The sequence below is a fragment of the Cibotium barometz genome, chromosome 6, assembly GCF_041138505.1.
Source record: "Cibotium barometz isolate CiBa-2024 chromosome 6, ASM4113850v1, whole genome shotgun sequence".
NCBI classification, from domain to species: domain Eukaryota; kingdom Viridiplantae; phylum Streptophyta; class Polypodiopsida; order Cyatheales; family Cibotiaceae; genus Cibotium; species Cibotium barometz.
Genome location: NC_141051.1, coordinates 30982053 through 30996252, shown reverse-complemented (window position 1 = coordinate 30996252; position 14200 = coordinate 30982053).

Sequence of the window (14200 nt, the reverse complement as noted above, 5' to 3'; positions counted from 1 at the left end):
CCTTCTTTATTCTTTTTTGGGATCATATTGGAGATGCTATCACTGTTGCCCTTCAAGAAATGTGGCTGTCGGGTATGATGTCGCCATACCTCATGGAGGGTATGATTCACCTTATCCCCAATACTGGGAACAAGACTGACATCAAGCAATGGAGGCCCATCACTCTCCTTGGATCTGCATATAAGATGTTAGCTAAAGCCTTGAGTATAAGGTTGCAGCCGATTCTCCAAAGGACTATCCATGATACACATAATGGGTTCCTCCAAGAAAGGAGTATATTTGATAACATCTTTTCTTTCTGGGACGTTGTTGAGTGGGCAACAAAGTGTAGTCAGCAGCCTCTTGCCGTTATTTTGCTTGATTTTGAAAAAGTTTATGACAGAGTGGATTGGGATTTTTTGGAGGGCACTATGGCACACATGGGGTTTTCCCAAAACTGGATTAGAGGGGTGTCCTGCCTATACAGGGAGGCTCATAGCACTGTTTTAGCTTGTGGGGGGCACGACGAGCGTTTTTAGATTTCCTGTTTGGTGAGGTAGGGCTATCTCCTTGCCCCTTTACTGTACCTCATTGCTGCTGATGAAAAGATGCAGGGGGGAAGAGAGCTTGAGCTCTTGCAAGCACACACACACACTCACAAAACCCTAATAGAGAACACACAAGGTGAGAGGCTGAAAATCTTCTTCTTCTCTACACAACACTCAACACACCATATACAATATAAGAGTACACACAATATGAAAGGTACTCAACCAATACATACACGGGTTCTCTATAGTGTGAACCCGACTAAATGAGCTGGCGCTATAACTATGTCAGTCTCTAGAATGGCTGTCACACAGCCTGTCATCCCACTGGCCGCATATCACCCAAGATCTCACCAACCATGCCAGTGGTGTAAGTGCGGGGCCTATCCCCCAGGCGGGTCATCAGTGTCCACCGCCTCACTAGAGCTCGATATCTCAACACTCCCCCTCGAGCTCAACTCCATCTCATGTACACCAAGCGAAGCCCTGAATCTGCGGAGCTTCTCTGTACCCAATGCTTTGGTGAAGATGTCAGCTACCTGATCCTCTGTGCTGACATAAACAAGGTCAAGGTCTCCTGCCAAGACCTTCTCTCTGACGAAGTGGTAGTGGACCTCTATGTGCTTCGTACGAGCATGAAAGACTGGGTTCCTGGCCAACTGTATACTACTAATGTTGTCACAGAAAATGACAACTTGTCTATCCACTGATAGACCCAAATCTGCAAGTAGCTTTCTCAACCAAGCTACCTCACATGCTGCCATAGCAGCTCCTCTGTACTCGGCCTCTGTACTCGATAGAGCAACCGTAGGCTGCTTCTTGCTGCTCCAAGTCACAGCAGCACTCCCCAAAGAAAACATGAATCCACTGGTAGATCTTCTATCTGAGATACTACCAGCCCAATCAGCATCTGTGTACCCATGTACACATATCTCTGTCCCAGTCTCATAGAATAGTCCACAATGTAAAGTAGACTTCACATACCTTAGTATGCGTCTGACAGCATCCAAATGCGGTTTCCGTGGAACCTGCATAAACTGACTCACCAACCCAACAGCATAGCTCAAATCTGGTCTGGTGATCGTCATATAGATCAAACTTCCTACTATGCTCCTGTACATAGTAGGATCCTCCAAGATCTCTCCTGAATCTGCACTCAACTTGCCATTCTGATCCAATGGCACAGAAATAGGCTTACAGCCTGTCATACCATACTTGGACAACATGTCCAAGCCATACTGTCGCTGCAGTAATCCAATACCATGTGGTGACCTAATCACCTCAATGCCCAAGAAATATCTGAGCTCCCCCAGATCCTTCATCTCAAACTTCTGTCTAAGCAAGATCTTTACATCAAAGATCTCTGCATCATGGTCCCCCGTAATGATCAAGTCATCTACATAGATGACAACAAGCACAACTCCTCTATCACCATGTCTCACATACAATGAGAAATCTGCATTGGCTACATGAAAGCCAATAGTGACAAGATATTCAGAAATCTTGTCAGACCATGCTCTTGGTGCTTGCTTTAAGCCATACAAGGCTTTCTTCAACCTGCAAACATGCTCGGGGTGACCCACATCCTCATAACCAGGTGGCTGCAACATATACACCTCTTCTTGCAAATCCCCATGCAAGAATGCATTCTTTACATCCATCTGATGTAAAGACCATTGCTTTGACGCAGCCACTGCTATCACAACTCTCACCGTTGCCATCTTGGCAACTGGGCTGAAAGTTTCCTCATAATCAATCCCATATGTCTGCGCATATCCTTTGGCTACCAATCTAGCCTTGTACCTGTTTATGCTTCCATCACTGTTATGTTTAACTTTGTACACCCACTTGCATCCAATGGCTTTCTTGCCTTCAGGCAATTGCACTAAATCCCAAGTTTCATTTCCATATAGTGCATCCATCTCCTCATCCATAGCTTTCTCCCAACACACATTTCCAACAGCCTCATCAATGCATGTGGGCTCTACAACCTGCACAACTTTTGCCATATATGCATAATGATGTGCCACATAACCATCATATGTAAATCTCTGCACAGGGTTCTTCACTCTCCCTGATCTTCGCAGCTTCTCATTCATGGCTTCCATAGCCTTCTTTACACCAGGTGTTCTCATAGCTGGGATCCCAAGCTCCTCATCAAGACTCATATCTGAGCCACTAGACTCTCCATCAACATGAGAATGCCCTGCAGAAATGTCAGGCATACCAAGGGGCTCAACCACTTTCTCTTTTCCTTTACGTGATGTACTAATCACATTTGCAGGGCTGGTATTATGACGCAGCCTGCCACTCCATGGTCTATCAATAGACCCACTAGATGAGGACTCTCCTGGTCCACTCAAAGACTGTGATTGCTGACCTGCATTCTGTGCAACCACACTTCCACTCACATCAGCCCCAATAGCTTCTTTTTCAGCAGCATACCAACTGCTCATCTCATCAAAGACAACATCCCTGCTTACCCTCAACTCACGTGTAGCAGGGTTATAACACCTGTATCCCTTTTGCTCAAGGGAATATCCAATAAACACACATTTTTCAGCTTTCGGATCCAGCTTAGTTCTCAGCTCATCTGGCACATGCACATATGCAATGCATCCAAAAACTTTCAGATGAGACAAATCTGGTTTTCTGCCAGTAAACTTCTCCTCTGGAGTTACATCATGTATGGCTGCAGTTGGAGTCCTGTTCATGATGTATACTGCTGTAGAAACAGCCTCAGCCCAATAGCAATGCGGCATATTCTTCTCTTCCATCAATGCTCGCGCAATCTCAGCAATGTGCCTGTTTTTCCGCTCAGCAACTCCATTTTGCTGCGGAGTATATCTGCATGTGAACTGTCTCCGAATACCATTCTTCTTCAAAAATTCAGAGAACTCATTGGAGAAGTATTCTCCCCCTCCATCTGACCTTAGGCACTTGACATATTTTCCTGTTTGCTTTTCAACCAAAACTCTGAAATTCTGAAAGTGAGTGAAAACCTCACTCTTCTCCTTCATGAAATATACCCACACTTTCCTTGTGTGGTCATCAATGAAAGTGACATAGTACCTGCAGCCTCCCATAGACACGGTCTTCGTAGGACCCCATACATCTGAATGCACAACATCTAGTGCATTTCTGCTCACATATCTGTTACGTGGAAACACATGCTTTGTTTGCTTCCCAAATTGGCATGCTTCACAGATTTTCTGCATACCTTCCACTTTAAATTTTGGCAGCCCTGTCACAATTCCTTTTGTCTGCATAGACTTCAATCTCTGCACATTCACATGTCCAATTCTTTTATGCCATATGTCTGTGTCTGCAACAACTCCTGAACCATTTGCAAACATCGCAGCACTCATTTCAGGCATGTCTACATCCAACGTAAACATTCTGCCCACTCTGTTGCCTTTTGCAACCAACCTGCACTTGTCTTTGAAATCTTCAACATAACACCCATCAGGGTTAAACCGAACCTGCAAACCCTGCTCAATCATCTGGCCAACTGAAACCAGATTCTTTGTTATGTTCGGTACATGAAGTACATCTGCAAGGTACTTCACTTTGCCATCCTGCATAGATAATGGCACATCTCCAACGTGGGCAATTGGATGAGCAGTGTCATCCCCTGTTTCCACAAAACCTGGTCTTTCCGGGTTCTTCATCTCCTTGAACCACTCCCCATGACTCGTCATGTGGTTCGAAGCGCCTGAATCCACATACCATACATTATCTTTTTGTGCTGCATCAGCATTTTCAGACATGGCATTCACAACATGCTACATAACAAACAACCTTTCATTGTCCTCATTATTTCTGCTTGAGGATGCATAGTTGTTTTGCTGCACTTTCCCATTTTGCATGTCAGCCTGCTTTTTATAACATTCTGCCTGCACATGTCCAGGCTTACCACAATAATAGCATTCACGTGCATCATTGTACTGCCTTTGCCAATTTCCACGGCCTCTTTGACTCCCCCTGCCTCTGAATTTGCCTCTTCCACCTGCGTGTTGTTGTTGTTGTTGGTTCTGGGACTGTTGTTGCTGCTGCTGCTGCTGCCCATAATTCTGATTACCTGTTCGGCCACCTCCTTGACCGCGTCCACGGCCTCCTCTACCTCGTCCTCTTCCTGAACTCGTGTAGAAGGCCTGTTGCTCTGAACTGTTTTTACTTTGTGAAGCCTGTTGGTCTTCACCCAAGTTCTTCTCTTCGATAATCAGCATAGACACCAAATCTGTAAAGTTGGGAATGTTTTCCCGAGTCTGAATAGACGTCTTGAACGCCTTGTATTGTGGCCCGAGACCACGTAGACAGACTTCCACCTTGTCATCATCATCTACTGACACACCAATAGATGCAAGGGATTCCACAATACCCTTTATCTTCAACGCATAGTCATTCACAGACATGCTCTTTTTCTCCACAGTATGAAGCTCATTCTTCAACTGTATCTTACGTGCCTTGGTATTTGTTTCATAAAGCTTTACCAAGGTGTCCCACGCCTCCTTGGGGGACTTGGCATCCTGAATGTGCCCAATCATGGTGTCCTGTATACTAATGGAAAGCCAATACATAACCTTCCTGGCTCCTTGGTTCCAGTCTTTAAACTCTTTCACATCTGCAGCAGTCGGATTTATATCCGGTATCTCCGGTGCCTCTTCATGCTCACCTTCTATGTAGTCCCAATAGCCTTTTCCCATAAGGAAATTTGTCAACCTGAACCTCCAAGCATGAAAGTTATTCTTATCCAGCTTCTCAGCCACAATCTGTGTTATGCCATCATTAGACATCTTGCTAAACACACAATTTTACCAGAAACTGCACTCTGGTTTTTCTGCACAACCTGCAGTATTTTCTGCACAGCGGTACTGTAGTACTCAAATGTCACAACCAGTGACTTCAATGTGCATACATACACCCAATGGCAACTGTAGACCTCTTTGCAGCACCCACAGTGTCTGCACAGTCAATCTGTCTTCCTGCAGTACTTGAAACAGAGTTCTGCAGAGAATCGATGACTTACCCGCAGTGCTCGAAATCGCCTGCTTTCTGAAAAACGGAGGTCCAGACGCGCCCGAAACGCGTTTTCGGCCCGAAAATTTCAGTCCAAAGTCCAAAGGACTGTATATTTGCCCTGTAGCTTCACTCCCGCGAAGAAAGCTCCTCAATCGGAGATCGTTTGCCGGTGCCTCCCGTAGAGCTCCCGACAAGGGTGTAGTCACCAACACAATAGGGAAGAGTAGTTGTAGCTCTTACCCTCGTACCGCTTCCTGTGGTTCTCTTGCTTGCAGCTCAGCCCTTAGCACGAACCAGGCTCTGATACCATGAAAAGATGCAGGGGGGAAGAGAGCTTGAGCTCTTGCAAGCACACACACACACTCACAAAACCCTAATAGAGAACACACAAGGTGAGAGGCTGAAAATCTTCTTCTTCTCTACACAACACTCAACACACCATATACAATATAAGAGTACACACAATATGAAAGGTACTCAACCAATACATACACGGGTTCTCTATAGTGTGAACCCGACTAAATGAGCTGGCGCTATAACTATGCCAGTCTCTAGAATGGCTGTCACACAGCCTGTCATCCCACTGGCCGCATATCACCCAAGATCTCACCAACCATGCCAGTGGTGTAAGTGCGGGGCCTATCCCCCAGGCGGGTCATCAGTGTCCACCGCCTCACTAGAGCTCGATATCTCAACAGCTGAGGCTTGAGCAGGTTTCTTCGGGCTACCCCTGGGGTTGTGGGTTTCAGGCTGCCTTTATGCACGGAGGAAGAGTTTTTGGACTTTGAGTTAGCAGATGATACGATGTTGTTCCTTGAGGCTTCACATGCTTGTTTATGTGTTTTCTAGACAGCCTTGGATGCTTTTTTTTGCCAGGAGGAGCTACTATCAATTGGCATAAATCAGTTGGTTTTTGGATCAATGATTCTCCCCTTTTGCAGACTGGGGCACAAATGTTGGTTTTACTTGGATTGAGAGAGGATGCTCTGCCAGATCCCTTGGTTGTCAGGTGGGCGTTGACATCTCCCCTCCTACACAACAGTTTGCTCCAGTGCTCTTAAGCATTAAAAGCAAACTTCATCACTGGAGTAGGAGGAAGGTTGAGCTTTGGTAGTTAACCAAGTTTTGCTAGCCACGGCTTGGTTTATTTCTTCGTGCTAGATTTCTCACATAAGGGCTGCATTGAACAGCTTTGTTGCCTTATTCAAAGCTTTCTTTGGTCAAGGCTTGATGGAAATGCACACACCAAGGCCACAGTTTCTTGTGGGAAACCATTATCACGCCTAAGCAGGAAGGGGGATTAAATATCATTGACCCTGAGTGCAATGTGAGGCTTTGCTCTGTAAGCTTGTTTGTTAGGGGCTTTCTTCCAGGCACTGAGCCGTATGGAAGTACTTTCTCATATGCAGCAGATCACAAAGTGTGTCCCTGTTGGCGGAGGTGACTAGACTCTCAGCTCACGCTTTATTTTTTCGGATGCAGTTCACCGCTCCCCGTTGTCCCCTGGTTAGGTCCCTCCTATAGGCTTGGGACTGCCTGAGGAGTTTTTTGGTACACATCCCCCCACCTTTAGCGAAGGAAGCTAATCGGCAGCCCATTCTGTGGAATGATTTGATCTTAGATGTGCATGATGGTAGGCCTCTTGGGGCAACTATGCATATTCTTTGGACTGGCTAGGAGACCCTATACCTCGCAATGCTGGCTTGGAAGAGGCTTCAGAGCCTCATCGAGGTGCAAAGATTGGATTTCACGCAGCATTTGAGAGGCTCTAGCCGAAGGATTGCACAGATTGATGTAGCCATTCCCAACCACTGGATTACTAGGTCTTTTTTGGAAGGTTATCAATCATTCTTGGTTTGGGGTTTTTTCTGGGACAGGTGCTCTTCAGGTTATGGATCTCTCCTTGCCTAGGGAGGATGATATACCAGTCTTTTTTTCTATACAAGATGGATGGCAGCTGGAGAGATGTGATGTGAAGGACTTTATTGAGGGATTCATCTAGTTAGAGTTGTTGGCAAGTTAGGGAAGCACGTCTTTGTTGACCCCCCCTAGGGATGATCACAGAGAGTGTTAGCCTTTGGTTGTATGGTGGCTGCCCTATTAGACATTGGGACCCCGGTGAGTGTGAGTGGGAGTGGAAGGATGCAGTTCACCGCTCCCCGTTGTCCCCTGGTTAGGTCCCTCCTATAGGCTTGGGACTGCCTAAGGAGTTTTTTGGTACACATCCCCCCACGTTTAGCGAAGGAAGCTAATCGGCAACCCATTCTGTGGAATGATTTGATCTTAGATGTGCATGATGGTAAGCCTCTTGGGGCAGCTATGCATATTCTTTGGACTGGCTAGGAGACCCTATACCCCACAATGCTGGCTTGGAAGAGGCTTCAGAGCCTCACCGAGGTGCAAAGATTGGATTTCACGCAGCATTTGAGAGGCTCTAGCCGGAGGATTGCATAGATTGATGTAGCCATTCCCAACCACTGGATTACTGGGTCTTTTTTGGAAGGTTATCAATCATTCTTGGTTTGGGGTTTTTTCTGGGACAGGTGCTCTTCAGGTTATGGGTCTCTCCTTGCCTAGGGAGGATGATATACCAGTCTTTTTTTCTATACAAGATGGATGACAGCTGGAGAGATGTGATGTCAAGGACTTTATTGAGGGATTCATCCAGTTAGAGTTGTTGGCAGGTTAGGGAAGCACGTCTTTGTTGACCCCCCCTACGGATGATCACAGAGAGTGTTAGCCTTTGGTTGTATGGTGGCTTCCCTATTAGACATTTACATTGGGACCCCGGTGAGTGTGAGTGGGAGTGGAAGGATGCTTGTAATCCTTTAAAAAGCATGCCTTTTTTCAATTATATGGTGCGGAATGCCAGACATCTTATCTTGGGATACATTCAAAGTGTCCCTAGTCTTAAACCCCATTGGGAGTCTTACAGCATTTCAATTGACATACAGAGGGTATTTTGCCAAAAATTGTGGCATTCTTATAGGAAGCCACTGTTAGAATTAGGGTTGCAGGAAAGCACACAAAGCTTGGAGAATAAGAAGCAAGAATACACACAACACAAGTGTATTAGATTGTGTCAATGTACAAAGATAAGTTAGCCCTAGAATAATGGGCGTATATACAAGCCGGGGGAAAAAACCTCCTAAAGAGGAAAAAAGTACCCCGGCGATCCTAAGTGTGTTCACACACATCACTGCCTATATATATATGGCAACAAATCTCCCCTGGGAGTGATGGTGTGAACGAGAGCTGGCACTCATGTATAGGGGAGTGCCATGCCCGAAGTAGATCAATCCACAAAGGGGAGCAAGCTCAAAGCTTTGCGAAAAGCTTCGAACTTCTCACGAGAGGAAGCGCCTTTATGAAAAGATATCTCCGTAACAATGTCTCAATATACTTTGTCTGACACAAAGCAATACCTCCATCACACTACTTAAATTGTATCCCCAAATAATGATGCAAACGTCCCAAATCTGACATCTCAAAAGAGGCATTCAAATCAGCCTTAAAATCAGTAATATGACTCTCATTTGGTCCTATGAGCGACATAGAGAGCAATGATTAGATGTACATCATCCACACGTTCAACATACAAAGTGCTTTTTGTTGGACTATTCTGAAAACCATGTGCAGTCAAATATGCATGTATCTTTTCATACCAAGCTCATGGAGCTTGCTTTAAACCATATAAAGCCTTTTTCAACCTACACACTTTGTTTTCCTGCCCTCTTTAAACAAAACCACGAGGCTGCGATACATACACCTCGTCATACAAATCTCCATTCAAGAACGCAGTCTTTATGTCCAACTGATGTACATTCCAACCATTATAAGCTGCCAATGCACAAATGCTATGAATGGTAGTCATACGATAAGTGGGAGCAAAGGTCTCATCAAAATCAATGCCCTTTTCTTGAGCATAACCTTTCGTTTCAACTTAAAAACCCACTTACATCCAATGACCTTTTTACCCCAATAGGCAAATCACACAAAGACCATGTACCATTCTTCATTATAGCATCATATTCACTTTGCATTGCAGCCAACAAATTTTCTGATTTTTATGCCTCATCAAATGAAAGAGGTTCTTCCTCTTCACATACTAGACACAACCAAAGCATAACAATCTGATGCATAAGAGGCATGCTGAAAACCTGAACGAGTACGACTAGAAATAGGTGCATCAATTTTACTATCACGCAAGGTTTGCACCAGCCATTTAGGCATACCTCTAGCCTGCTCATTTTCAGCCCTATCCTCATAAATTACATCCTATAAATCTGCATCAGAAATAGGCTAATCTATGATGTCGTTTGAAATTTGCATAGGCTGAATATTTACCTCATTAGGACTTGCATTTGAACTCCCACCTGTAAACAGAGGCAACAGCGTATCAAATACATCCTGTGAGCTCACACCTGTCTCTTTGGTACATGATAGCAAAGGCTGCACAGCATCTTCCACAAAAACAACATCTCGACTAATCAAGATACGCTTTGACTGCGGCGGATGATACAATCTGTAACCCTTGCTCTCAGCACTGTAACCAACAAAAATGCATTTGACAGCCTTATCATCCAATTTTCTATGTTGTTGCATAGGCACTAAAGCATAGGCCAAGCAACCAAAGACACGCAAGTGACCAATAGAAGGCTTCCTACCATGCCAAGCTTCGTATGGAGTAACAGACTGCAAGGCCTTAGTGGGACACCTGTTGAGTACATATGTAGCACACATGACAACCTCAAGCCAAAACGCATGTGGCAAAGCTTGGCTCTTGACCATACATTATTCTATCTCCATAAGTGACGTGTTTTTTCTCTTAGCAACACCATTTTGCTGAGGGGTATACGGTATTGTACATTGGTGTTTTATCCCACGACTAGCCAAAAATGCATCAAACTCTTTAGACGTACTTTTCCCCTTGATCAGAACGGAGGGTGCCCACAGTATAATTGGATACATTTTCAACCATAAGCAAAAACTGTTTGAAGCACAAAAACACTTCGAACTTTGCCTTCAGTGGATATACCCATGTATACCTTGAGTAATCATCAATAAAAGTCATAAAGTACAAGTGTTTACCAAATGACAGAGTTTGCATAGGCCCACATACATCACTATGTACAAGTTGCAATTTGCGAGTGGCCCGCACAGAACCATCCTTTGGAAACGCAGAATGCTGCATTTTGCCCAACATGTTTCAATGGTGCCTCAAGAGGGGGCAATGAAGCAACCATATCAAATTTCTGCAAATGCAGCAACCTAGCAAAGTTCAGATGACCAAAACGAGCATGCCATAGTTCTGCATCTAAAACTGCCTTTTCATCAAAAACTGCATTTGTTGAATCTTCCACACACTTGTCATAAGAATTGAGCCTATACAGCCCACGAAACAAGCTACCAGATGCAATAATCGTATCACCAGAAGTCAAATCATGAACAGTACATCTGTCATCCACAAATTTGACTACAAGTCCAAGTCTAGCAAGCACAGAGACAGACAATAAATTCTTCTTTATCCCTGGCACATACAAAGCATCTGAAAGTGTAAAAGCGCTGTCATTTGCAGCAGTAAGCATAATTTTACCAATGCCCTTCACTGGGTAAGAAGCATAATTTTACCAATGCCCTTCACTGGGTAAGAAGCATTATTGGCACATGTGACAGTATTCCCATTAGGGACAGCCTCAAGACAAGTGAACATATCATGATGCGAGGTAATGTGCTTTGTAGCACCACTGTCAAAATACCATACATCAGAGTCAATAAAAACTGCCAAACATGCATCATGTACAGATGGGTCATACTGGCAATACACGCTAAACATCCATTCTGTATTCTGCACAACATTTGCAGAATCTGCATTTGTAGAAGCATCCGTATTGTGGCTGCATTTGACTCTTTCTTCTTTGCCTCTTTAGCCTTTAGCTTAGGGCAATTCTTAATGACATGATCATTTGCCTTACAATAGTTGCACCTGATTTTTTTCTTGCCTTTATCAAGAGCCTTCTCAGACCTATTGTTGCTACTTGTGGAAGGAGTAGAAGTTGCAGACCTACTAATAGGAGAAGAAACAGTGGAAGGGGCTACCTTACCACTTCTTCTCTACTGGGAAGCAACAAATGTCTGATCAACTGCACGCTGCCTAGCCCTGTTTTGCCTGGACTGCACTTCTTGCAAGAGCTTGTTGACTAAAGTATCATACTTGACAACATCAATCAATAACAAGTCTCTACGTGGAAGCAAAAGTCTGATATGACTCAGGTAAAGCATCAAGAACAGTCTGCACAAGAGAATGATCAGGAATAATCTCACCTGCTGGTAGAAATCAACTGTTCCTTGAGATCTTTAATCTCAGTAAGAAAAACATTCATGTCATCATCTTTCTACATAATCTTCAATTCTAGCTCTTTACGCAGGTAAGAGATTTTTGCCTCGTTACGACCTGCATAGAAACCAGCTAGAATATCCCAAGCTTGTTTTGCTATTTTAGCTGAACGAATATGTGGAGTGATGTTACGTTTGATAGAAAGTGCAATCAAGGCATGAGCCTATGCATCTTTACCATCCCAACGAGCTTGTTCACAGCAGTGGGTAAAACAGTAGCAACAGTAGAGCTGTTAGAACCTGTAACATCCTCAACAGATCCTACATCCACAGAACCTGGACGTACATCCATACCCTACACAATGTTCCACACTCCTTTTGCAACCAAAACATGCTGCATCATGTATGCCCAAAGTGGGTAGTTGCTGTCTCCATCCAGTTTGTCATCAGCAGTAGCAGACAACATGCGAAATACATCATTGCTATTATCAGCCATGGCCACTCACTGAAACTGATGCAAAAACTACCTGTAATAAAGTAAAGACTGAACAGAAAACAACTCTGCTATGTAGCACGGTCCACAATAGAATACGTATGCTTGTTTTGCAGAAAACTGTACTGTCAAAATTTCTGCACAAAATGACGAAAACACCTGTACATAACTTGTAATGCAAAAATGGAGCCCTAAATGTCCTCAGATGCAATTTTTGAGAATGCAAAATCCTACAAGCCTTCGTGAAAGCTCACCTCAATCGGAGAACGTGAGTCGGAGGGTGCTGGCGGCATAGCCTTGGGAGCCGATGCCTGCTCTAATACCAATTGTTGGAATTAGGGTTGCAGGAAAGCACACAAAGCTTGGAGAAGAAGAAGCAAGAATGCACACAACATAAGTGTATTAGATTGTGTCAATGTACAAAGATAAGTTAGCCCTAGAATAATGGGCGTAAATACAAGTCGGGGGAAAAAACCTCCTAAAGAGGGAAAAAGTGCCTCGGTGGTCCTAAGTGTGTTCACACACATCACTGCCTATATATATGGCAACAGCCACACATTTCCTCCTTTATTTGGGTTTCCCTTCATGGTGGTCTGGCCACCAATCAGTGGAGGTCTGTTTACTGGTGCTTGCCTAGCATGCCCTAGATGTGCATGAGTTTCAGAGTCAGTTTACCATTGTTTATGGGAATGCAGGGAAGCACAAAGGGATGATCACAGAGAGTGTTAGTCTTTGGTTGTATGGTGGCTACCCTATCAGACATTTGCATTGGGACCCCGGTGAGTGGGAGTGGAAGGATGCTTGTAAAAGCATGCCTTTTTTCAATTATATGGTGCGGAATGCCAGACATCTTATCTTGGGACACATTCAAAGTGTCCCTACTCTTAAACCCCATTGGGAGTCCTATGACATTTCAATTGACATTCAGAGGGTATTTTGGCAAAGATTGTGGCATTCTTATAGGAAGCCACAGATTTCCTCCTTTATTTGGGTTTCCCTTCATGGTGGTCTCGCCCCACTAATCAGTGGAGGTCTGTTTTTTACTAGTGCTTGCCTAGCATGCCCTAGATGTGTAGGAGTTTCGGAGTCAGTTTACCATTGTTTATGGGAATGCAGAGAAGCACAGAGGGTTTGGTCTATGATTGCACACCTCTTTGGTAGAATTAAGAGGGATGCTATCATTTATTTTGGTTCTATCATTTGGTTGACACAGTCTGGGCGTGAGCTGAGATTCGAGGGGAACTGACAGGAGCTTAGCCATTATGGTTAGGCAAGGAGTTGCTTGGCAATGTTGTCTTTAGGATTTGCCACTTTCACACTTTGTCCCTCTAGCACAGAGGCTAGATAGTTCTTGGGAGATTATTGCTAGCATCTCAGCCTAGAATATCTGGAAGGCTAGATGCACTGAGGCCATTGAGGGTAGTCCTATTCTTGTTTATTAGTGTTTCGAGGGCTGCGGAGAGGAAGTGCAGCGAGTTTATGAGAGAGTGGGACATTGGTATCTTTTTCACATCCTCTCATTCGGGACCCTATTGGCAGCACATGGTTCCTGATTAGTTGAGATCTCCACCTTGCTTGGTGTGAAATCTCCATTTTGTTTTTTTTAAAAAATCATACTTAATAGAAGTCTCCTTTCTGGAGAAAAAAAAAAGAAAGAAAGTAAATGGGACAATACTTTTCCTTAAGAATGGCTTCGATTCGTTGCTGCTAAGTAAGGTTACTCATTGATGTTCTGGGTCTTACAAGCCAATTTCCACCATAACTTAGTTAGTATACATAGCAAAGTGTCTTCCATGGAGTCTATCCATTCTCCAATGGTCTG